Raw genomic sequence first — 27,759 nt, 5'->3', positions numbered from 1 at the left:
CAGGGGGGTCTTCCCCTCAAACTGATCCTCTGCGCTAACATTCTCCAACTCTGGTCCAATTATCCGCTAGCAAATGAGGAAACACTTTCTTTTTGTTGCTCTCCTCCAGGGGTCAGTGTTCCGAAAAATTTGCTTAAATTGAGATGTCGTTTTTTTATGCATCACCTAATTTACAGTAAGTAATTGTTTAACAAAACTACAAAAGAAACCCAACAACTGACTGAATTGGTACCAACCTCAGCTTTGTTCAACAACAACGACTTTGGCAAATTGGAGAAAGTAATTTACTTTTTTATCGGTCAAAACTTCGTCACCCTTGGCATAATATTTACAGAGTAAAGGACATTTTGTGATGAAGCTCTCTATTACATAATGCCAGTGTAAAAACTCAGTTTAACACAGTTTGGATTTAATGTTTGGAGTTAAACAGATAGTGAAAGTGATTCTTAACTGTAGGTCCAGGGGCCCATGGTTGGCCCTCGAGCGCCCCCTAGAGGCCCACTTGAAGTTTTTTCTTTTACACCTCTGGGTCGTGGGGGCCGCGAGATGCTCAGTTTTAATATATTAATTGACTTCTCAGCTGCAAATCTGTGACAGTTACCAACTATGGAGAAGTTCTTGAAAATGAACCAAAAATGATGAAGAAAGTGATGGCGCCCCCAACAGTAAAAATTGTTCATTAAAGCACCTGTTGAAGCAGTTTTCTTTTATCTACACTTCACTTATATTTTCTTTTGGAGTTTAAATAAAATATATTATTTTTACTTTACCATATTTAGACATGGTTTGATTATATTTATTTGATTCCGAATTTCATTCAGTTTTTACAAGTATGTCAACAGTTTGCACCAAGTTTCTTTTTTTCTTTAGTAGATTTGATGAATATGACTTGCACCTGGTTCTGCGGCTGGTTGGACTTTTCGATGACAAATAAATATCTTTGAGTTGATCGCATAGTTTCATGTGATTTGACAAGGTTTTTTTTGTTGTTGTTTTTTTACATATAAGTATATTAAAGAAGGTTATTGATCACACATGGTCCTATTACTTGAATGGGCCCCGGACCCATTTGTTCTGGGAAAGGTGGCCCCCGAGAACAAAAAACTGTGTATGCAAGATATTCAAATAAAGTAAAAGGCCTGTGATAAACCAACAGAACAAAACTTGAAACGATTTGACTACATCTCTTACGAGCAGCTTCAGGCTCATCCGTTCATCTTTTTCATGCCCGCAGGCTCGCTGAGAAAATAAATTATAACAAAATGGTGAACATCGCATAAATGCATGTTCTTTCCTGGTCTTGTCATTTCACGGTCTTTTAGAAATGAAGGGCAATCGTAAAAAAGCTCAGAAGCTACTTGATTCAGACCAATTTTCTTCACATTCCACTGGGCACAAGCTGGTCTGGAACACCTCCGGGGGTGATGGACTGTTTGGAAGATGAAACTAGATTGATACATTTAGCATGTCAGAGCTGCTCATTCTTATTCCTCCTAAACTGTGTGCGGCACCTCCTCCCGTGGAGGCAGACAAAAGCTTGGACAACATTAGTCTGGCAGATTGTGATCAATGACTTGTGAATGCTCTTTCCATGTTGAGAAAGTTCCTTTCAATAAAAATAGTCCCTTGAGAGAAAACAAAAATAAATGGCAACGTTTTTATTGAAGTGGACTCCACAATGATTAGGGATATTGACAAAAAATTTATTTTTTTTTTACCTGCAAGAACAGACCAAGTCAAAGCGCAGCCCAGGGGCCATGTGCAGCTCCATCACGGTATTGATTCAAACCTCAATTCAGAGTCAAAGTGGGCACAAAGAAATGTTGTGTTTCTGCTTGGCATCATTTAACAGTTACTTTTTCAGAGATAGACTATCTATTTTCTGTACTTTCATACTTTTTTACCGATTTATCTTTTGCTATATTTATAATGCATACAAAAATACAGTAGATAAAAAATATAAGAATGATATATTCAAAATAAATGTCAAAATAAACCTGTTTGCTGTGGTCAGATTTAACGCTACAGATATTTGAGGCAAGTTACTAACATGCCTCTGAGGTTATTCTGAAGAATATTCATGAAAGTATCTCTTATGGTGTGTTGTTGTAGTATCTGTCTGTTGTTGAATTTAGAAGGGATGTGATGATATTTTGTTTCATCGTGAGTGAACTGTGGCATTGAGATTCGATTAGACGCCGGCCATAAGATTAAAACTAAATTTGAGGGTTAAAATTTCAAAATAACCAGGTGTTTCAGTTTGGTTGAGAGTCCTGGTTAAGGCGAGCCATTTGTTTTGGATGGTTAGGCATGGGGTGAGAGGCCGAGAGAGAAAGCATTGGTGATCTGGCAGTACAGTCATTTCTGGAGTCTGAAATTGAAAAATACTTGAAGTCCATTAACAAGGAGGAATGTGAGAAATGGGAGTCGAGTGCTCACCATCCACTCATGCCAGTAAGCTGAGGTCAGCGCCACTGCATTCAACATAAAATAAAAAAAATGAAGCGGCCTCCCTTCGCTGTGACCCGGCTTGCAAAGGCGAGTGAATAAATTGATACCTTATCTTTTATTCTGTAAACACTCATTCAATAATAACCGCGGCGTGTCTCTCTGGGCGTTTGGCCCCGCAGCCCCTGACCCTCATTGATCGGCCAATAAGGTCCTGCCACACAGTTCTCGGGCCTCAGAGCTGGCGTCTCAGATAAACAAACACTGATCTGCTCTCCAGATACAGCACCTGACTCTCTTACTTCAGGGACAGACGCCTCCGTGCTCCAGCCCGGACCACCTCCAGCTCTCTGTCTGACCACACCAGACAACACCCCAATCTAGAAAACTCCTCAAATATTTAATTCACCACAGCCTGCCGCCTTAAAAAAGACGCTTTAAAAAAAATGAAACGACTTAATAGTAGGGATGGGTGATAACTTATGGTACACAATATAGTGCACAATCTCCACAATGGCTATTCTGCATCTCACAATAAAATTGCATGACACACTCGCTGCATCCCGTTCTCCAGCTCTGCGGCGTTTGACAGCCGACACCATGACAGTTGTGGAGAGTGTGGTGGACTTCGGTTCATGATCGTAGTTTTAAACTTGTTTTTAATACAGGAAACCTTTGATAATGACACGGGTCGACTCTGAGTCTCTGGATCTGTGTTTATTTTATTGGACGGAGCGGTCCTTACAGGGTCTCTGACGCGGTCGTCTGCCTTGGTTCACGTCAACACATGCAGGTCTCACGCTGCGCTACTGGAGTCAAGCTGTCCGACTTGACAGTCAAGCCATCCGCAGCAAAAAAAATCAATGCGCGTTTAGACGGAGCATTATTAGTTAGCTGGCGTGGAAGAAATGTCCGGAAGACCGCAACTCAAAATAAATCAATCGAATTAAGCCTTTTTGGTTCTTTCTACGGATGAAAACACAATCCATGTATTCCTCTATTTTTTTTATTGTGTAATCAATCTGAATAACTTATTTTAGTGGTAGTAGTCGCAAGTAGTAGTAGTGAAGTATGTTGAACTTTGACCTCCAATTGCTAAAACCTCAGACGGAAGAAGGTAATGTCTATCACATGACAAAGTTTGGAAACATTCTACTGTACATTTTGGAAGAAACCCTTGTTTCATTGTGTAATTCATCTAAACAGTATTGTGAACTTTGACCTCCAAATACTAAATAGTTTGCAAACCTCTGTTGAAACCACCATCATATCCTGACAGAAGAAGGTAATGTCTATCACATGACAAAGTTTGGAGACATTCTACTGTATATTTTGGGAGAAACCCCTGTTTCATTGTGTAATTCATCTACACACAGGTTTCAGTATCCTGAACTTCGACCTCCAATAACTAAATGGTTTGCCGCCTCGGCCAAAGACCGTGGTGAAAACAGTTGGATATCGGACGGAGCTCTGCTCCGGTATTGACAGTGGTGTCCTCTTCCGCGTCCCCATTAGGGTTCACTGATCGCGGACACACTCTCACAGGCAGCGCTAATGCTACGACCAGGCATCAGTTAGGGACCATCAACAAATTCCAAAGCGTTCAAAGTATTCGTGAAATCTTCAGTAATGTAAAGAAAAACATCCATATTAGAACAGAGAAAAATGAAGTGAAAATGTTTTTCATCACACAAGATAAAAAGACTGACAGTTTGAATCATGATTTCGAGAATAGAATATGACTAAATGATCATTCATTCAGATACAGCAGACAGACGGCTCAATTTAACCCCTAAATAAAACAACCAGCTTCTACCAGAGGCGTGAAACATTGAATTTCTCATCTCTACACTTAGTTAACTATTATATTTAGACATAAACAAATAGTGATGTTGGAGACAAACTCCAAGAGAGAAAAGAGACACTGCAGTGTTCAACACAGGGAATAGGATGATCGTTCATACTGTCAATTGTTATCGCCGAAATAACACATACATTTATCGCGAAAACTTTTTTTGTCCCTATCGCCCCTCCCTAGTGTTAATAGTGCCCTACGTAAATATCGTGTCTGAAATAGATTTTCAAAGCTTGAAAGTGTACGACGGGGAGATTAGTAGCTGAAATACAGATAAGATATTTCTGCTTAGATAAGTTTCCTGTCATGAATAAGCAGTTTTATCAACCAGAGCGTTTTTGCTTTACATTGGCGCAGATCTTCTTCTGAGATCCTGATGTGGAAGCTTGTCCTCCACCACATTGAAAGAGGATTTCATTTGCCTTTTGTAATGACTGCAACTGTGTGTCATCAAAGAGCATTAGTAAAGATACCTGTGTCACCATGGCAGCATTCGGGGCGGACACCTATCAAGGGTACGTTTTTATCACCAATAAAATTCCTGTTTTTCTTCTTTTTTTCACGTTTAATTTTGGTTTTTTTTCATCTGATGCCTCTGGCTCTTAAGGGACTCATGAGTGGCTAATTGGTCGCTCCATTTTTGTCACATTTCGGAGGCTTAGTGGAACATTAAAGGTGGACCGGGAATTTATTTTATTTTTTTTTTTTTACTGTTAACGTCACCTGGCACCCTTGACACGACAAACTGCTGCAACAACTCACCAAACAACAGTGAGGACTCAGCTGCAGTGACGCGGTGCTTCATGCGAACAGCTCTTTCTGTTTCCTCCTCCAGATATGTTCGAGTCTCCGGGCGTTAATTGCTCAGCATCACCGTTCTTCCTCGCTGTTGTCACGACAACAGCCTGGAACGATGTGGCGATAAATATAATAAATACAGACGCCAGAATTTGATGTGCGACTGAGTTGTTTTCAAAGACTGGCTGATAAATCGCGACCAACATTAAACATCATTTGAAGAAGTGACCTGTGTGGCTCGACGGCGTCAGTTAACCACTCTGACTCGAACCTTATTATTCAGAGAGTAAAAAAGACGACAACAAAGTCTGATAAATAAACCTGTTTCCTTTCCAAACAACGACACGGTGGTCTGATTTGTGGCCCTGCCATCCCATAATTCACTGCAGGAGCCTTGAAAATGCTCTTATCATCATTTTTGCTGCCCAAGGGGTCATTGTCAGCGCAGCATTGCAAGAGCTGGATTATTCATATTTCATGCTTCGACCTGACAGATTTACAATGTTAGATGATTGTTACGTGACCCACATAAATTATTCGGTCATTGGAGGTCCCTATAATTAACTCCTTCACAGAGGCAGGGATTTTTTTTTCCTCCTTGTAGCCATCTGAACAAAAGAGTATCAAGTTGTGAAAACTGTGCCGATCTTAAGAAGAAGAGCAGCTTTTACAGCGCTTCCCGAGTATTATTGTCACTAGTGACAGTAACACATTCAAACTGTACTTGAATTTCAAGTTGCTTGTGTCAATTTAAACTTAAGTGAAGAAGTTGCCAAACAGATTTTCCACGGTTGTTTATGAATAATCGTAAGTTCGTGGCGATGAAACACCAGCCATTTTTGCAAGCTTGAGAAAAATGTCCTTTTGACCGGAGCTGTCTTTTTTTATGTATTCCGTCCATATGGATTTTGGCAGATAGACCCATAGGGGTGCTCGAGCACCAGCCCCTTTTCCTTTCATGAGTAAAGTGCCCTTTTTCTGGAGCCCGTATTTTATTTTCATTCTTAAAAAAAGTTATTCTTTGACTTTGCACAAATATATTTTGGTATGCTCAGGGGGCCATTTATTTATTTATTAAATTTTAGCTCAGACAGGGATGAGGCGAGTCTGGGACAGAGCGTGACTTGGTTTATGACTTTGTCACAGCCAAACTGCACAGAAGCGCACATTCAGAGCTGGACACGCACCGGGCACCTCTTCACTTCTGGAGAGACGTCACTCACTCAGCAACCCCTCCCACATGCAGCGGCCACACACATAGAGGAACAGCGCACCTGCAGCAGACACTCTACATTCACTCCTACAAAACGCATTATTTCTTTTTCCATTCATTGTAATAGGAAAAATCAATTCAGATTTCAAACAAATCGCTTCTCGAACTGCCGTCTGGAACGGATTGTGGTCGAGAACCGAGGTACCACTGTAATTTGAAAGTGGTAAAAGGATTATGCTCTCTGCATTGTATGCTATGTAACACAAGCATTAGTGACATAATTGTCATAATTGACAATGGTTAACAACTAGCAGTGATTTTTCAGAACTGTAAAAATTAAACAAAATGGAGCAGGAAGTGTCTGTTACAAACATCACTGTGTTTTACTAGCCTTCTTCAAGTAATGTGGATAACACTTAAATCCGTGACAGTAGCTTGTGCACACGTGCCATTCGTGTCTATGGGTGAAGGTCCGTGTAAATAAATCAAGCCACTGACTGCCACAGGCAGCTGTGCTCAGCTGTTATTTAGATGACATGCTTGTGCTGCTGTCTTCAGCTTCAGAAAACTTCTGACACACTACAGCCAATGTTACGTCGGGCCACAGCAGAGCGCAGACAGCTCTGCGGGAAATACGCTCCATTTAAACGGTGCTTTAATCCGACAAGTGTGCCGTTGTTCAGATCAGTTCTTGTTTTCTTGCACTTTAGTTTGGTACTTATTTGTCATGCCTTAGGGCATATTTCCGTCTGCAACCCGTAGTGACCAAGCGATGAGTCACATTTTTATCTTCATAAACAAAGAGCAATGACATAGAAATTGATGAGAACGTTGCGGAAAATGTGTCTAATTCATCCTTGACAAAATACTTGAACCATATATAGTTTTATAAGTCAAAAAATGAAACATTAACCAATACTACCACTATTAGTTTCTAAACAGATCTCAGATTCTGAATCTGCACATTTTTCTGTCAGGTGTTTCCCTTTCCCCCGATTTTTATTCTGGTGACTAGTCTATAGTTTTTATTGGTTTATTTATATATTTTAAATCAATAGTCTGTATTTTGCATTACCTCATGTTTCTTATGGACCAGTAGGTACAACATTAAATAGACAGAAATCCAAAAGATAAAAAATAAGATGTGAAGGAAATGATAAAAACTAAAATGGCGGCGTGATGCAAAGACCAGAGTAAAACTACAATTACAACAGACCACCAAAACCAGACAATTCAGAATGATTAAAACTGAACTTGATTTTGTCTACATCAAAAAGTTTAAGTGGTTAACCATCCATTTTTTATACTTGATTTAATATTAGAAGTGCAAAAAATTGTTTTGATGCACAGCTACACCATGAGCCAAGAGTCACCAACAGGGCGGTGGAGCTAAGCATAAATATGCCCCATGAAATGATCATGTATCATCTCCAAAGTTGGATCCATTGAACTGAGTTCAGCGTAGTGTTGCACTGTTCTATCAATGCATCCATTAAGTGCAGGTAAACAACCTCTTCAGTTTCAGTATGGGAGATGAGATGCTGAAACGCTATGTAGCAGCTGGATGCAGCAATCGTTCTTCAAAATATGTTGCATCATAAGAGATGAGCAAAGTATCTTATGAGAACGAGAACTCATCTGTACTCTGTAGTGATCGTTTTGTTGCTGTGTAGGAACCTTGTGCAGTCAAGATGGTTGTGAAACCGACCCACGGTTTTCAAACGTAGGCAAACAGTAACGTATAGAAGAAGCACCTGAATCAAAACTCGCCCGGCGAAGTACTGTTGACCCTTGCTAAGGGAGTATATAGGGCCCATTCACTCCATTCGCTGTTATGGAGGCGACTGACTCTGCAGTGTCACACCCTTCTGCTTCTTAAAAACTGCTGAGACCTCACTCAGATCTTGGCGTGTAAGGCTTATAACCTCTTCCGCTCTCAGCCAGGCTTGTTTACAGAGTCGGTACCTCTGGTGACGTCACAAGGTGGCGCCGGTGTTCGACCCAGTTATGATGACAGAGCATCGCACGCGCCTGCATTACAGTGTTATTTTCCTTTAAATGCGAAAACAACATTTTCTGTAATCTTTTTGTACTGACAGAATAAAAACAATATTTCTCCTGGTTTGACTTGACGTCAGTGACTCTTTAATTACAACAGAAGAGAAATTCACATGAGGGACCCATTAATCCGTCATTTTGACAGCATGTCCATTGCCGTGCTGCATCTCCTCATAATCCAGCAGATGAAAATCCATGTCTGTCTTCCATGATGTGCCCTGTTTGTTGCAGGAATATTGCACCGGCAGTTGACAACCTGCCAAAGTGTGCTGTGTTAAGCTGAAGCATTTGGCAGTCAGACGGCATGACATATTTCACAGTTATAAGCAGCCCGTGAAAAGGTCACCGAACCGTCTAAGTTACGATCCTCCGCACATCTAACATGCGAAGAGTCGGGGAAGTTAAGATGGTGTCCTCATCCTCATCCACCTCACCTCCATTATGACTAATAACCTTATTGCCATGCCAAGGTTGTCGCGGGGAGCGACACTGTCTTCTTCTTGAGAGAATGGCGATAGCTCACGGTGACGAAAAAAAAAAAAACATTTCCTGAAATAATGTCGCTGACTCCAACTTCAAGAGCTTCTGTTTATCGCACTCTGCTCGCTGCACGTCGATTCTTTGTCATGCTGATGCGGGATTTCAGTGGAAGGGGGTCAATTTGTTCATTCCAGTCTTGGTAATCCTCTCGGGGTACAAGCATAATCTGCACCATCAGATGCTTGTTAGCTAAGCTGGTCGCAGCTCTCGGCGTGTTCTCTCTAAAGACTGAGACGTTGGCGAACAGTTTAAAATGAGGTCAGCCTGGATCACTGTTGCTGGTCTTGTTAATAAGATCCGGATGCTACAGTACTGCGACAGTGGCAGGCAAAGCAGCTTCCTCCAAAATGATTTAACTGGCTTGTTTTTTACTACTCATTGAGAAGTGTTGTTGCCTGGATTCACAGAGGTGAAGAGAAGCTGACAGCCAGAATGCTGGAGGCGGAAGCAAAGTTCACCTCCCCGAGCGCACTCATCCCAGTCGCTCTGTTGTTATAGTAACTCAGACGATTCGCTAGCATTTCCTCGTCGCCACTGAAGGCTCTTTCTGATGTCCTCCACTGAAACACTTGGGATCGGAAGTGCTTTTCATTACTTGGTGGTTATTAGGATTTGAAGAATATACACAGTTTATATTCATATTTTCTTGTCAACAACAATAAAAAAATCTAGTTTTCAGGTTATATTTACGTCCACGCACGGCAGATGATTCACCTGCAACAACATCATCTTGATATTACTTTTCAAGACATCAGCCCATCACCAGCAACAATAGTCGGAGACTGACCAAAATATCTAATTCACACCATGACTTACTATTTACAATGGTGTTCCATAGGCAGACACAAAATTCCATAATAAATGATTGAAAAAAGTGCCAAACATGTTTCATCAACTGCTGCTAAAACTCATGGTAAATACTAAATGGGCTTCTTATTTCACTTTCAGTATTTACACAGTGTTTTCAGGCACCCACCCAATTTGACACAATCTCTAACATTATTTATTCATTCTTTTTTTTTTGCCAGAGTTGGAATTGTCGGTTTCTGAGTCAATAAATAACAGAGAATGTGTTCACAAGTGGAGAAAATTAAAGTTTAACAGTCCACGCAGTAGAATGCATGGGGTGTCCAAAAACCTTTTTCTTCCACCACTGTATGTCTGCAAGATGAGTGAAAAAAAAAGAATGAATAAGACTGTTGTTTTGTCTCTACGGTGTTGAGCTGCAGTGAGAGGTCAACCAACTCTTGTTTGTGCGGAGGCTTGGGTGGAGACATTACGGGGGCAGGTGCTCAAGCCCGAAAATGGGCTAGCAATAGCATAGCAAAAAATATGATCAATATTATCATGACATTTTCATTAGCATCATTAGCCTTTATCCTTGCCACAATGGAGAAATTCAACATGTTTGAGAACATATCCCCATTCATTTCTACTACTTCCGGTCACATCACCAGCTGCGGCTAAAAAAAAAAAAAAAAAAAGCTGGAAAACCTGGTTCCGTGAAAGGCAACAAATCATTGAAACAGAAGTCAAAAAAGTCTCCACCAAAAAGGCCACTTTTCTTTTGCAGGGAAAACGTTCTGGCACTTCTCGGGGTCCAGCTGTGCGATGTCTCTGATGCGTGTTTAATGCTGCTGCCCCCTGCTGCTCAATGAAGCCCATTGCCATCAACAATGCCAAAAAAGGGCATCAATCTATATAAACAACTTATGCAGTAAAAACAAAGGCAAATTTGCTGGCATTTTGTTGACTTTCACATGACATGGCAGCAGACAGCGCGTCCTGATTTCAGCGTGGGAGGATTCACCAGCCATTGTGTCAGATCCTCTCTAATTCACAGGTGCGCCTGAGAGATTCCCTGAGAGGCTGAGCCATCCTCTGCTTTAGATCCTTCTGGTGGCCACAAGCACGTATTAAAAACTTCACTGAACAAACCAAATGCATTATTTGTCCTGCTGCAGGAGGAATCAATACCAGGGAAACACACACACACACAGACACACACAGACAAACAGGGGTCTTAAAAGATGCAGCCTTGTTTAAAAGATCTCACCATGGGCTGAGTGACCACCACGACCCCGTGCTCTCCAGCCTGCTGGGCCGCTCCAGTGTGTGGCAGCCTTACATGAGCAGCTCTGACCTATTTATTGTCCTGTATCTTCGTGCACAGTTGCCTCACTGAAATGAGCCGAAGTGTCTGCATGCACCTGAGGTACCGACACTTGAGAGGACCCTCAGCTCATGGACTCTTTCCCAGCACCTCCACTCTTGGATTAAACGGATTAATACGGACATGATTCCCTGATAAATGTGCTGCCTGCTGCTATTATTATTTTTGCCTGCGTTGGATATGAGTTGAAAGTCGAGGGCCATTAATCTAGTGATTTCAGACTTCATCAATATGTGAGGGTACCAGCCCCGGTGGGAAATCTCGGTCGGTCCGCATTCGGCTTGTTCAGTCAGCAGTAGGTTCACAAGGGTCTCTTTGTTTGATTTGAATGAATGGTTTTTCTTTTGAATGTGAACATTGATTCCTCTGAATGAGGACGCACCATCCACCCCGGACCCGGGCTGATGAATCATTGATGGCTCTGTGGCGGATTTTCATCCCTTATGATATTACCACCTTGTTCCGTGACTAAAACTGAGCAGGTTCAGCTGAGGAAAACATCCCGGCGTGAAGCGCAATTCACAACAACCTTAAATATTTAAGCCGCTCATCCGAACTGCATTTCTTCTTGATTCAACTTCAATTTCTTGTGGTATTGCAGTTTCCGGTTACCCCTGCTTTAGAGCTAGCAAACCAGTGTCACTGAAAAACTTGCACAGAACATAGCCATTTGACGGTACCGCCTTCACCGAGGTACGTATTATTTCTCAATAGAGCGAGTGAGGCAGCCATTTTGGAAACTTTAACTTCATATAACTTTGTTTATGATTATAACAAGGATTTTACGATGACTTCAAATTCTATTTTGACACAAAGTTACTCTGTTCACATATGATATGTATGACTCATGAATATTAGTGATGAACTGATCCTCAAATGTATAGTTTGACATGGTAAACAAAAACAACTACATTTAAAAATCCAATTCAGACACATTGAGAAAAAAACATGATACAACTCCAGTTAACACTTTGAACTCATGCTTGCACAACTTGTGGTTTTCTGTCTCGGATTATGAACAGAATCTTTGCTGCCAACCAACTCCATTGTTGCCAGTGTCATGTCACGGATTAACCCTGTCATCGAAGATTAATTGGCGGATAGATTTTGTTCCTTTGCAGAAACAATGTGTGTCTTACTAAACCAGCAAGGATACAGTAAAAGCAAGGTGCTGAGTTATGGAATTCTAATGTGGCCTGTGGCCAAGTCAATAATGAACTGTGCAACAATCATAAATCACAACTGGGAGACGCAAGTCTTTGTCTTCTCGCAAAGTTGCGTAACCAAAGTGGTTGTGCCGGCTGGCAGCCAAACAGTGCGTACTGAGTCAGCAAAATAGAGCTGGGCTCCTGCAGAACTTTCTCATCCACATGCTGCAAAGAACTCAGCTGGCTTCTGACTAACAGGTGTCTCAAGACGGCTCAAGTCCTCAACGGTTCTAAACATTCTGACATATTTTTCTTTCGATTTTAGTTGCGCTTTTTACTTCTATATTTCACCACTTCAGTTCTAAAAATGACTTCTTTGCTTGCAAACTTAATTTCCCCTATTTCCCTTTTGTTTTCTATCCCATTGTGAGTTTGTCTTTGTTCCTTCTCAGACATCCTATTGAAATAATCTATGGAATTATATTCTTTCATGTTTCTTTTAACAAGCCCACATTGATCCTTATTTTTACTGTATATTCTCTTTCTTTTCATATTTTTGTTTTAATGTGTTATTTTGAAGAAAAGGGCCCCCAAAGGAGCCTTTTCTTTTTTTCTTAATTCATAAATTCCTGCCAAAAAAAATCTCACATCAGTTATGCCCAAACAAATTTTGAGTATATGTAAGAATAATTTCCAGACCAACATTTACGAGCTCACGAGTCCGTGCCGTGCCACGCGGAGCAGCAGTCAAGCGGCCGCCCATCCGTCTTGTAGCATCGGGTAAGTAAACAGTGTTTGAGTCATCACCTTCTAACTTATGGTAAAATACATTAAATAAATACATCACAAACTGAGCCACAAAACAACTACAATTCCGATGAGTGCCTTTTTTTTCTGGCTTGAGCCCCAGTCCCCCCAAACTGTATGAGCAAAGTGCACGTACCAGCCACACTGCAAACAAATGTGCCCATTCCTGCACTAAAGTTTGACTCCAAGTTGCTGGATTTGCAAAAGCAAATTCTGTTTGGGTCCTGCAAAATAACGTCCACCCACCGGCCGCTTCACCAGCACACCTCCCTGGAACTGGCTCCTCTTATACCTACATTACTCTGAAATTTGCACGGCAGCAGTCTCAAACACAAACCAACCTTCTGTTCTGCTCTCCATCATTTCCCCCACCACGTTCCTTGACTTCTTTCTCACCTGTTCTCATGCCACATCGTTCTTCTCTGTGTGCCAAGTTGTGCCAGGAGAAAACGTCTTCAAATTTGACTGACTGGCTTGCACAAAACCAAACAGAAGCCGTGGCACAGCGATGCAACAGCAAGAGTTTTAAATGTCTTCTGACAGGAGAATAAACAAAGAGGTCCAGAATCCCACGTGTCGGCTTTAAACGCTACTGTGTCAATGAACCCACATTGATTTGTTAGTCCTTCCATCACACGTCGGTCATGTTGCCCACCATTGATTGGGTGAGAATATGAAAATGGCAGTTCGGTCCAAGACTGATGAGAAGGCCAGTGAAGGGCAAGGTTTTCAAGTGGCACATGAAAAGAGACCAGCAGATCGAAAGAGTGAACTAGTACTCACTTCTAATCACTCACTCAAAGGAGCAGGCGCTTATTTGACAGCACTATTCAATCAACAAACGTATTTCCACTGTCAGAAACGACCACTGAAGAAAGTGTGACGCAGACGGACTCAGAATGTAGATAGAGCTGTGGAGGAGCAGTGAAACAGGGAACATGTTGGAGATGCCAGACAAAGGCAGAGTAACCAATGGGATCCATGGTTGTAGTAAAGTACTTATTACCATTAAGGACCTAAGTTCATGGAGCTCTATTGACACTGAAACTGAATTGCCTCCTGGTGGACAACCAACATATCCACGTCCTGTCTCCATTCTGCTTTATGGAGCTTCACACAGCTTCTCTGTGGCTGAAGGCAAACTCCTGTTTCCTCCAGGCTACTGTGTTTTCTCCCCACTAGCAAAGTGTGCCAGATCCTCATGTCTTCTCTGTATCTTATGGGATTGAACTGGAATTTGATTTAATTTAATTTTTGAGTCATAAAATGCATCATATATTTTTAAAATTAATTTTAATAAATAAGTAAGCAAAGCAAAATTCAAAAGGATTGAGTACAACTGGATGGTTTTAGAGAGCTGTATTGGTGGATTGGAGTGATGGATAGCTGAGGCTTCATGATACAGTGTTGAAGGCAGATGAGGTTTCATGACACGGTGCACTGATATTCAGAGGCCACCAGATGGCACTGTCTGCTGTAAACTGTTTGGACTTGAACAAGTAATTCAATGAAGCCTCACATCATTTCTTACACCAAGAGCGTCATCTAGTGGCCTCTGAAAATAAAGAAACTGTTTCATCAACCCTGCAATACTGTTTCATGATACCTCATCTGCCCATCACTGGTGGATTGACTCAATTGATGTGAGTCACAGGCACTTCTTCCAATGCTTGTTGTTTTTACTATAGTAGGTAAAATGTGAGAGCAATTTCAAAACAAAAAAACAAAAAGAGGCTGAGGGGGTTATTTATGTCCATATTAAAAGTCCAACAAAACAATGTTTAGGTGCTGCATGAGTAACAGTCACTTAATTCAAGGGCGATTCATCGTTCCATCTCCATTTCTTTCCTCAACATTGCTGCTGCAGCTATTCTGAAATGACCAGCCTATTCTTAAACCCACAATACTTCCGTCTCATACAGAGCAAGAGCAGAGTTGCGGGAGGAAGGACATGAATAGTGCATAAATAAAAGCTGGAAAATGTCAGCAAGGTCGAAAAGAATCAGACAACGTTGCATGTTTTGTAAGAATGGCAGAAGGAAATGGAATAAATTTACAGGGCAGCTGATGAGACAACTCTTTCTCTCATTCGCTGCTTCACTCAAAAGGGAAAACATGCTCCTGCTGATGATTATCACACATTATCTTAACTCCCAGCTCAAAGGAGGATTTAAACCAGCATTATCTTTTTGTTATTCGTTGAGCGTCTGGCCTCAAAATTGAGTTTTGTGTGTGCGTGGCAGGGATTCAGGCTGAACGTTGAAAACGTTTTACATAACAAAAATCAGCATTCCCACGATGACTGATGCCGATAAAGGGGGAAACACGCTGGCATTTACAGAGATAACCATGGAGGTGGTGGGCGGGTGGAGAGTGAGAGGGGGGTAAAAAAAAAAATCATTGTGAACAGCAGTTTTCCAATTGGAAACTAACAGCCCACGGACTATTTAATTACAGCATGAAAACATCAGCTCTTTCACTCCTCTCCTTATCTCGACGTCTTTTCACAATATGAAAATTGCAGAAATGCGTTTGGGATCATACAGATTTGTAAAATGAGCTGATTATTATTTCATAACTCCCATAAATATTAGATGGAGCCATACGTTCCATTTATTGTTGGCGAGAAACAGGGTTATATTTAGCCACAATGTGTTGATTTTATCTCGACATTTATGAGGGTTTTTCATATGACGCCTAAATATTTTTTTTTTTTGTTTCCTATTCGTCTGCCGTCAGCAATGAAAATGCTACTTTCCCTTTACTCTTCTCAATGCATCTAATTACACCCACTGTTTTTTTTGTTTTTTTTTTATTTAACTGAGACGTGTTGCATTGCGATCAATAAAGAAGTGTTGTGAGGATAAGAAAAGGGGGAGTCATTTGTGGCACTGCTTTGCCATCACTGTGTTTCTGGATCGTGTGTGCAAGTGTGTGTGTCTCTTAAAAGAACAATCGTAGTTGTTGGTGGACACAGTTTCATTTGCATGATCCATCCACCCATCATCCATCCATCCATCCATCCATCCATCCACCGATCCATTCATCCATCCATCCACCAATCCATCCATCCATCCATCCACCAATCCGTCCATCCATCCATCCATCCATCCATCCATCCATCCACCGATCCATCAATCCATCCATCCATCCATCCATGCTTCCATCCATCTGTCCATCTATCTATCCATCCATGCTTCCTTCCATCTGGCCATCTATCTATCTATCTATCTATCTAAGGTTGCGTCAAGCGCACTTCTCCGGAGTAACATCCACCAGCTCCAACTAGAGGATCCTGAGATGCGCCCAGGCATGGGTGCAGAGCTATAATCTCTCCTCCTGGTCCTGGGTCGACCCCTTGGTCTCCTCCCAGCTGGCTGTGCCTGAAACACCTCATCCAAGGGGGGCATCCTCATGAGACACCCGAACCACCTCAACTGGCTCCTTTCAACACAGAGAAGAAGCAGCTCTACTCCGAGTCTCTCCCGAGTGACAGAACTCCTCACTCTACTTCTAAGGGAGACGCCTGCTACCTGTCATTTCAACCACTTAAATCCAAGATCTCGTTCTGTCCACCACGACCATTGGTGAGGGTTGGGATGAAGATGCCTTTTTGGCTCAGCATTTGCTTGGTCAACATGGTCATTTTGACCGACAGTGAAGGCCACATATCATGAGTCAGTTTTTGAAGCGCTTGTAATAAAAACTATATAATTTATAATTATTTAAACAGTTTGAGATTAAACAGACAAAAAAAAACATAATAAAGGACAATAAAGGACACAATATTCACGTGAGCAATGTAATAAATTTAACAGTGCACTATTTGTAAACAGTAAATAAAATAAAATAAATACAATGACGTAGTAACACTCCACTCAGCAAGTGGAGAACGAGTCAGAGGAACTGACATCATGCCACCTGGTTACCAAGCTGTTAGCTTGGTAACCAGGTGGCATCACTCCTCCGACAACAGGCTTCGCTGCCAGAAGTCAAATTCAGAACACTGCTACCTCTGCTGGTTGAGCGCAAATTTGAATCGACTGGCCTTAGGTCTGGTCTCATGCAAGTATCAGAGTGTCATAGAGCAGCCACAGCCTCACTTGACCAACTATTTGCAAGCTTCCTAACTAAGGCGTAGGCAACACTGGTTTGGTCCCATAGCTTCATCGAAGAAGCCTTTACGAGAGGCAGCATGTAGGAGATGCTCCATCATTTTAAACGTCTGTTCATGTTTTGTTTCTATAAGCTACAATTTTTGTGTGTCGGAAAATAATTTGTAGTAAATGGACCAAACCAGACGCTCACTGGAAGCCAGAGCTTCTGAATGACACTTGATATATAAAACGAACATCTTAGCAGAAGAGTTTAAAACCCAGGTTTAAGAAATTATGTCAAAAAAGGTCCCAAAAAATCTCTGACTTCGGTGCTGAAGTTAGTTTGTTGAGTACATGGCGAGGAAAATACAGAGTTTGGAAAATCAACCGATGAGATCAAATATGAAGGAACTAAGGGAAGGAATGAATGGAGATGAAGGAAAGGATGTGGCAGGAAGTTCAAAGAAATCGGAGGGAAATGGGGAAATGAAAGTGACAGCAAAAATCAAGGGAAAATCCCGAAATGAATCAAATCCAGGGCATCATCTCAGCGAAGCTCCTACCACTGAAAGACATTCACAGCCCGAAACACCAGTAATGTGAGTGAAAACAATTGCCCACAGTTGAGACTGATGGGAGATTCACACACAAGCCTGGGCAGGAGTGAAAAACATGATGACATATTCAGCGCCAGAAGACATGGAAACTGAAAAGCTCAGCTTTGTTAACACATGTCAGCAGCGTGTTGACACACACCCAGAGACAAGCCTGCTTTCCTGAAGGAGATGCGAAGGAGATGCTGGGGAAGCAGAAGCAAGTTTGGCGCATTCACACACAGTTAAGAACTGTATGTTTTCCTAACCAACACTCCGTGCAATGTTGTGCCCGCAACACTTAAAGTTGGACGTAATTTTGCAAAGTCATCCCCTACATCTTAACTTCATTTTAATAAAAACAGCAAACGCAATACTTCAGAAGAGTGTGCTGCAGTAATAATACTTGCCGAGATGGCAACAATGATGCAACAGAGAATCGGGAACAAATATCTCTGAGGTGTCTGGGGCAGCTTGTCCTGGTGTCCTTCAGGTAAGATTGGTGACCCGTGACCTGCAGTCGAGCCCTAGTCTGATGTTGCCGCCCCAGCTGACTGACACTTTGTTGTGACCTATTTCTACCTGTGGCGAGTTTCTCTCTGCAGAGTGAGAACAGCCGCATTTCTCATGGAAAAACAGACACATTATTAAAAGATAGATGACTGAGGCGGAGAGATGTTCAGTGGAACTGAGAAATCAAAGAGCAAGCGCGAGCATTGAATCAAGAACCTTGGGATTTTCCATTATGTATCGGAGATGTGCTTCAGGGCCAACACGTCTGTTCGGTAGGGAAATAATGATGTGGCTCTTCATTAGCACACACTTACTTGAGTCGATTCATTTCCAGGCACAATTGCGTGCTGTATATTGTACATATTAAACCCGGGGGTGTGACACAGACATGTTAATGTCCCAGTCCTGTTTTCCTTCTGGCAATATAAAGATCTATACCATAGAAAAACAAGATCCCTGTTCTTATCTGACGATTCCCAGTAAGCAGCAGCAGGCAAGTTCAAAAAGGACTCAGCGGCACGACGTCACCTGACACAGAGGCACAGAGCAGATGTCTTTAATTTTGTTGGACATTAGTTCTGTTCAATAAGGGTTGGACACGGGCTGGTACTGCGGCTCATTATCCTTAAGCTTACTCTTCATTAAGGACGCTGCGCTACAGAATCATCTTTCATCTACGCCGCAGACGGCCATCTTTAATCCAGTCATTTATTTTCATTGTTATTCCGGAATCTTACAGAGGCTTTCCCACTGAAAATGTGTTAGTCAAGGGGGCGGCAGACTGAGGGCTGCTCTGCACTGCCTGATGTGGTCCGCCTGCCCGATATAGATTTAGAAATTGTGTGTTTTTTATCTGATATTCAATTTTTTTTTTTAATCCAACAACATAAACAAGCTCAAGCACCGCACCACATAAACCACATAAACTTAGGGGCAGAAACAGGGGCAGAAGCGCTCACTCCTGCACCTGTTAAATCTACGTGAAACAAATAAGGAGATATGTTTCCTATACAATAATGATGATGTGTCGGAAGCAATAAGCAATACACTGCGCAGGTCAAATGTATTGGAGGAGCTTGAAATGTTTATTGATTCAATACTGCAGGATAAAAAAAAAATGTCAATGTTCTTAATCTAGATTGTAACAACGTGATGACGTCATTACACTAGAAACATGTGCGTGTACACGGTGAATACTTACGCATGCACATAAAAACGTATAATTTCCTGATTTTATTACTAAGTATAGACTATTTTAACATTTTTTTTTTTTAAACTCACAACTTTACGCGATATAACCAGTAAACACAATTCCTAGAACTTGCGCATGCGTGTTACGAACATCCGGTTCCAGTCCCGGAACTTCCGGCGGACCACATCAGGCACTGACGTGGGCGGCAGCCTTGTTTTTTGTGTATTTTATTTGTTTATTCAGTAAGTTGTTTTCATTCTGATAATAAACAAATGCATTCACCAAGTAGATGTTAAGGCTATGTCCTGCTCCTATCATCCACTATGATTTGAGGCGTATGAAAATATTATTATAAATATTAATATTATCTTGACACTCAATTGCGCAATGTTGTATTGATATTTTTACGTTATTGTTGATTCATTCCTGTGTGCGATATTGAACTGATATTAACCGATAGTTAACTAACTATCAGCTAACATGAAGCTGGACGTTGTCATAAGAATAATACTGTTCTGCAATGACTGAGTTTCCCCTTCAAAATGATGATTTTTGTTACAATATATTGCTGAATTTACAGTATTGCTACATATATTGAGGTGTACCATATCAAGATCTTGTCTGAGTCTAGTTTAAGATTCAGTTATTACATAGTACATGTTTTTTTCTGAACTTTCAAGAGCACGTTTTTATGGTTTGATTCTTGTTAAAACAAAGGAGGAGCTGAGAATGTTATTACTCTTTCAATGCGTAAATACATCCAACCAGCATGTAATAATCCGATTTGCACTGTCCTATGTGCGGATTAGATTAGATTACATACTCTTTTTTTTCCCCACAGTGGCAGGAAATGCACATACTGCGGCAGTGCAAGACAAACAAAAATACTAAGCGAAGACAAGAGATAAATATGCAAAAGTAAAATCAAATATAGATTATTTACTGCTCAATACAGATGAAATAAATCATTTGAATTGCCTGTTTTCACTGTACTTATCAACCATTCAGTGAGCTAGTAGCATACACCGTTAAGATATTTCAGCAGACGCCAGTGTGACTTGACCTTGCACGGTTCATGTGACTGACACGTCCAGAGTACTGGTGTCTTAAGTAAGTGTACATATGTAAAAGGTTGTCCTCGGTAGAGTCACAATCCGCAGCCTGTAAACAATGTCTCAATGTCAGGAGTGTGTAGGAGCTGTCCGTGGTCCTGAACCCCCTGAGTCAGCACTGGAAGGTTCTCTCTCAATTCTCCCCCATGCTTTCTATGAAATTCATGTTTTATTACTCTGCTGGTTGGTGGCTGCTTGAAATGCAATTAGTTAAAGAGCCCATGTGGCTTTTTTAATTATTGTATTTATCTGAATCGGAAAATTAATTTGTCCAACACAGGGAACACTGCGAACACGTCTTTTCAGTGCTGCTGAGTTCAATGTGCAATAGCAGGCAAATACACACTCTGTAATTGAAAGATACCAAAAACACACACAAAGATTGCACATGGCATAAAAATAATTTTCTCATAATGAAGCCAAATCACATATTCTTTGCAGTAAATGTACTGTAACCATTTACACACTCTTGAACACACTTTTGAAAGACATACTCTTTTGTGTGTGTGTGTGTGTTTAAGCTTATCTATCCTTGTGAGTTCCAGTTTTGCTGAAAACACCTCCTTGTGAGCCCCTAAGGTGTTTGTGGGGCTCTTTTGCCGGACCTCACATGGTGACAATGAGCGGTCCCAACAAAGATTGTGAACAAACCTGCGTGTGTGTGTGTATGAGCACACATTTTTTCCAAGCATAGGGGGTGTCTCCAATCGGCAGGCGGGGAAAGCAGATTTTGACAACGGGAAACACAAAGGCAGAGTGCATTGTTCATCCTTCATGGTCCTCCTTAAGGTCGTACCTCAAAAGGCGGAGGCCTACTCGATTGATGGTGAGGGAGCACTGATACAGGGGACATATTGGGAGCCAAATCCACCAGATAAATCACTCTATGTGGCCCGCAAGAACATTAAAATCTTAAACTTAGCTCAAAACCCAAGACTGTCATCTTCAGTGGTTACAAGTGACCTTTATTGCCATCTCTGTTTTAATGTCCTTATTCGTCACATTCCGCTCTTTGGCAGGGAAACACATAATGGTACTTTAAAAGGAAATTAAAATCATCAAAGATCAACATTGTTGTTTCAATGGTCGCAAACTGGTTGCTGTTACAATTTTATTTTAACTTTTATTTGCTTTTCCAGTCAGTATTATCCAGAGACAGTCAAATAAAGTCTACAGTTTATGGAGCGAGGACCTTTTGGTTTACTGCCCTGTCACAAGCTTTGTTGTTAAAAACATTGAATCCCCAATGAAACACTCACTTCACAAATGAAGCAGAAGGAAGTTAACAAAGTGCAAACATTTCTTTCATATTTCACAGTATAAAACTAGACAGACAGACAGACAGACAGACAGACAGACAGACAGATAGATAGATAGATAGATAGATAGATAGACAGATAGATGGATGGATGGAAGAATGGATGGATGGATGGATGGATGGATGGATGGATGGATAGACAGACAGACAAACAGACAGACAGACAGACAGACAGACAGCTAGACAGATAGATAGATCTCTTCTCAAAATGGAGGTGCTCTGAAGGCCGCCTTAAAAGGTGCCCAAGCCACCATAACTGGTTTCTCTCACTGCGAAGGAGGAGCAGGAGGACCTTCTCCAAGTCAGTCAAGGGCGGCGCCTGTCCCTCACTCACTTGCTAGATCTTTAACAACCTCATTGAAATGGGACACTGTTTAACATTCAAATAACATTTAATAAACATTTACCATCCAAAAATGCCCCCCAATAACTTGTGTGTTGCAGAGCCCTCCTTTAATCTTGCTTTCAGTGCAAAGCTGCCAGTCATGTTGAAGTTCCGATCTGTGTGATTTATCGCTTCCATCAGCAATAATCATTAACTGTCCGTAATCGTCTGGCTCTACTGACACGATCAATCGCATGACTTCCCCTCACTGTATCTGACAAGAGGGACAAATAGAGGATTTATTGAATCGGGCTGTTTCAGAAAAATGTTTAGCTTCGTCCTGCTCCCGCTGCTCCGTGTTCATCAATCTGATCTAAAGCCACTGATGCTTGCCCATTCCTCTCTGTCACAGGGCTGAACAAGTGCGCGTCTGCATTCAAGACTCGCACTGTACAGCTGTTTCTCACCGTAATTGATGGATGGGATGCGACAGGTCGGAAGATAGATGCCTGGAAGTCGCCCCCCCCTTCTTATACTGAGAAGTAGAATCATTTCTTTTCCTTGTTTTTTCAAGGGTTTGTAATAAATGTTTCCTTGGATATTCAATTGTCCCGCACTCTCCGGCTGGATGGCTTCCTCGCCGCCTGAGTTTTCTTGCGCTAATAAAAACGTTAGTCCTGAAACGCGAAGTCGTGATAGCGATTGCTCATCGTTCTACTTTATTGCATTTCAATTAATACTGGATGTGGCACGTCGCCCGCTTTCTGCAGAGCCACTGAATCCCAATAAAAGATGTTGCCATAGCTGTGACAGCACATGATGGATGTCAGATAGAAGTCTTATTGCTCTCTGCCACGTCGGCTACATCGTGGCTATCAGCTTTATCGACAGGAATCTGAGGAAATTGCAAAAAGTAATTACTTTCTCATGCATTTCTTATTGCTGTTGATCTTCCCTGGTTTAAGTCAGACAACAGTGGGGGGTTAGTGTGTGTGGGGGGGAGGGGGAGGGGATGTGACACAATTAGAGCCCACAGAGACTTCAGACATTGTTGTCTGCCAGACAGGAGCACATGAAAAATTCAGAAAATCTCCGCGGGCATGAGGAATTGACTTGTCCGTGCAGATCTGACATGGGAGACGGCTCAACCTTTCCTAGTTTAACAAACAAGGTTCTATGTAAAGAGGCCCCTTGTTTGCCACCACTGGGGGGGTGGATGCGCAGAATAACAATTAACCAAAGTGACTTGTCTTGAAAGCGAAGAGAGGAACGTGTTTGACTTGAGCATAACAAAGGTTCAGCTTGTCCTTAAAAATATCAATAGTTCCAAGTGATAGTTGACCACTGTATATTGTGGGTATAAAGAGGAAGCAGGGTTAAATGTCCACACTAGCAAAGAAAGTCCCAGATTTTAGTGCTGAAGACAGGTAGGTAGCATTGGAAAAAAAACAATATTTAGAAAGGCAGAGGGCGCAGACGTCCGTCCAACCACATTATGATTCTTTTTTTACCCGACGTTTTTGTCCGATATGTATTTTATCTATCATTGAATGACATTTTATCTATTATGACTGAAACAATGAGCATATTGCCATTCTTGAACTCACTTGCACAACATCCACACAAGACGTGGACGTAAGAACATGGGCTTAAGCCGGTCACGATGATCTATAAAGCCAAATAATCAAACAATAATAAACAAAAAATAATATTATTGGACCAAAAAATATGATGTCAGCAAGCACACAACACTCAACAGACCCCAGAGGAGTTTTGCAAGCAGACTAAGAGCTAAAGATGGGCTGATGTGGTTCCATTAAACAGTAAGGTGTCATTTAAATGGTTTTTCATTGTCAAAGACTTTGACCATAGAGCGCCATCTAGTGGGACACTGTTTCATGAGGCATTAAGGAGTCCATTTTCACTGTAGTTGTAGTTGGTTTAAAAAAAAAATCCGAATTCAAAAAATGTAAAATGCATTATTATGTTATCAACTAAAAGTCAGGTCAAATTTGATCTCAATATAATGTCAACAAGTGGAAGGTCAGTGGATTGATCATCAAATTTGTTATCGCTGCAGGCATTAGAAACGACTGACGGTTCTTCAATCGATTTGTGGGTCCATCATGCTCAGCAAAAACAATTTCTGATCCGCACCAGTCGGCAGTAACATCACGTAAAAGCCAGCGGCAGGAGATCGGTTAACACTGCTAAACACAGAGATAGGGTTATTCACGGAGTCAGCGCTCACTCATCTGACACGACTGTGAAGCCACACAAGTGGAGTTGACACCAGCTGTATTGACTCCTTGTTAACATCACTATCATGTTGACACACAAATGAGAGTGCAACGGTCCAGCTCACGCACAGTGCTATAGGCTGCATAACTGACGACAGAATGTTAGAACTCTGGGAAGGAGACCCAATGTACCAGACTGTCAGAGGTCTTTTCAGAATTGCTTGTACACAATCACGGCTGCAGATGAAGTATTTTTAAACCGTCTCCGTATGAGCTTATGCCAACACATGGCTCTGCTTGATTTGAGATGTTCATACAGAACATTCAGATTGTATATTTGGCTTGTTGTCTTTGAGCAGGAGCGAGAGTTGACGGATAATTTTTCGTGCATACATGAAGTCACTATGGTCAGATTGGAAATGTGTTCTCCATATGTTTGGCAATCTCCTCATTCTCAGCTTCTTTTGTTTTTACTTGTCTATCACTATCAAACACCTGGTCGAAGCAAATTTCCTACCTACACAATGTCCTTTCTACGGAGCCCTGGAAATGATATGCACGTCTTTATTTTTTTTTTGGATGTGGCATGCATGACTTTATTTATTTATTTATTTTTTGCCCGAGATAACAGTTATCTTGAGATAATTTTATTCTCGTGATAATGCGTATCTCGAGATAACAGTTATCTCAAGATAATTTTTATCTCAAGATACAATCATAAATGTCAGCGCATGCATACAAAATGCTTTTCTGGCAAAGCATTTTGTATACAACCTCCACTGTAACCACTATGTCTCCCATGGCCTTGTAACTGTTGGTCAGCGTTGTCAGTCACTGTCTGCAAGTCTGTGCGCTTTTAACACTCAGATCAAGTGCCTTCTACTCAAAATAATACCATATGTGGCTATACGTATTACACGTCCCTGGAAGGGACATGCATGACTTTATTTTTTTATCCCGAGATAAAAATTATCTTGAGATAAAAATGATCTCGAGATAACAGTTATCTTGGCAGAAAAAAATAAAGTCATGCATGCCACATGTGGCACTATTTTGAGGAGAAGCCACTTGATCAGAGTGTTAAAAGCGCAGAGACTTTGCTGTCTGCAATATTCTGACTTGCAGACAGTGAATGATACGGAGCCCTGGAAGGACATGCATGTATTTTGAGCCTTAGATAACTGTTATCTCAAGATCATTTTTATCTCAAGAAACGATTACTTCCTGTAACCACTATGTCTCCCATGGCGTTGCCATTCGCTGTCTACAAGTCAGAATATTACGACGGCAAAGTCTGTGCGCTTTCAACACTCTGATCAAGTGGCTTCTACTCAAAATAATACCACATGTGGCATGATATTTTTTTTCTCCTGAGATAACAGTTATCTCGAGATAATTTGTATCTTGAGATCATTTTTATCTCTGAATAAAAAAAATAAAGTCATACATGTTGCTTCCAGGGACACGTAATACGTATAGCTTAGCCACATATGGTGTTATTTTGAGTAGAAGTGTTAAAAGTACACAGACTTGCAGACAGTGACTGACAATGTTGACGAACAGTTACGAAGCCATGGGAGACATTGTGGTTCCAGGAGGACGTATACAAAATCCTTTGCCAGAGAGGCAGCTTTGCATGCGCTGACATTTACGATTGTATCTTGAGATAAAACTGTCTTGGGATAACTGTCATCTCGAGATACGCATTATCAGGAGATAAGAATGATCCCGAGACAATAAAAAAAATAAAGTCTTGCATGTCACATCCAAAAAAATAAACACATGCTTGTCACTTCCAGGGCTCCGTACCTTTCCTTCATTACTTTGTAATAATATTTAATGAATTTAATGTTTGTTTTTTTTCATCTCATATGCTGCCAAGAAGGCATCTGTTCTAGATTAGGACGACATTTGATAGTTTGCCTGAACATGTCACGTCTTTGAAACACATTTATATTCCTAAAAAAACACTAATAATTAGGGCAAGTTTGTGGCGGCTTCAATGTTAGGCACTTTATAGTTCACATTACCATGCACTTTCCCCTGTAGATGTTTTTCTTCTCATGAGCTGGCGGGAAGATTTGCCAGTCTCACACCACAGTTCATGCTGTTTTGAAAAGAAAAAACCTCTCCATTCGTCACACATTTACTTCACTTCAGCCTCTGATGCGAGCATGAAAGCTGGGTCACAAGCCAAAGGGCTGTTATCACAATATCACACAGGGATTTCAGCTCAGTCCCCAAAGAACAATAGAAAATATGGGGTTCAACTGGCGCGGAGTCGCATCTTCGAATAAGTCGTTTGTTTCAAAAATGTTTTTCAAGAATACGACATAAAGCGATGGGCTGAAAAGTTACAGATTATTATTCCCAGACACAAGCTGCTCGGTAATCTTGAAAACACGCCATCCGACAAGCGAACAACCCACCGCCGCGCGCGCTCCGGTAATTGCATTTGAGCCAAATCCTCACACGCGCCACAAAACCGCGTGCCATTCCCACTGTTGGTCACCCGGGGGGGGGAAAAAAAGCAGGCACGTACCGTTTGTCTTCGCGCATTGACTTGCTCAGAGGCGGCTGCTGACAGGCGACAAGTTTGACTGACATCCAGTGAGGGACGGAGATGCGCAGGTAAGATTCCAGGGGAGAGAAGAGGGAGCTGGTGTCTGGCGTCTCTGTCTCTCTGTAGCCGCTCCGAGAGAGAGAGAGAGAGAGAGAGAGCGAGCGAGTGCACGTCAGGGGCGAGGATCAGCCTCTCCCCCTCTTTTTCATTGTTCCTGCTCTAATCTCTGATTCTCTCTCCGCTTTTCAACGATGAACTAAAGATGTCCAGATACACATGACTACCATCATACTGAACCCATCATACATTGTTATTATTATTATTTCTGTTATTATATTGTTTTTTTGTTTGTTTATTTTATGAAAATTAACAACGTTTTCTATGTACGTATTGTTCAAACAACCATACATGTCACAGACACGTCTTTAATTTCTGACCAACCTTCATCCATCATGTTGGTCTCCATGCACTTCCTTGTGTTAGAGCAACAGGCTCTAGACCACACATCACATATCGCACTACTAGACACGATGGGGACCAGTAGGTTCCTATTAAAACTGCCTTCATATTAAGATGACATGATTCTGTTTCAATAAAGCTACTATGGACAGAAGCAGCTTTGGATCGAAAGTTGACCTGATGGTTCGGACCTCCAGGCTGCAAATCATATTGACCGATAGCATCATTTACAAAATAATTCAAAGGATATTGAAATATTAGAAGTATTTCTGCAACAAACACTACAGTTAATATCACTATAGCGAAC

The 27,759-nt window shown here is 41.4% G+C and overlaps 1 protein-coding gene across 1 annotated transcript in view; it reads right to left on the bottom strand.

Moving 5' to 3' along the window:
- The window catches only part of lrrc24 (leucine rich repeat containing 24), a 41,102-nt gene extending 13,972 nt beyond the window's left edge, over positions 1-27,130 (bottom strand). Inside the window, exon 1 of the mRNA XM_053884106.1 lies at positions 26,973-27,130. The gene's annotated coding sequence lies outside the window, so the exon portion shown is untranslated. The remainder of the gene's footprint in view (positions 1-26,972) is intronic.
- Between the last annotated feature and the right edge of the window lie 629 nt (positions 27,131-27,759).

This window comes from Synchiropus splendidus, chromosome 13, assembly GCF_027744825.2.
Source record: "Synchiropus splendidus isolate RoL2022-P1 chromosome 13, RoL_Sspl_1.0, whole genome shotgun sequence".
Classification (NCBI taxonomy): Eukaryota; Metazoa; Chordata; class Actinopteri; order Syngnathiformes; family Callionymidae; genus Synchiropus; species Synchiropus splendidus.
The sequence above is the reverse complement of the archived record's forward strand: the minus strand, read 5'-3'. Positions and strand labels throughout refer to the sequence as shown.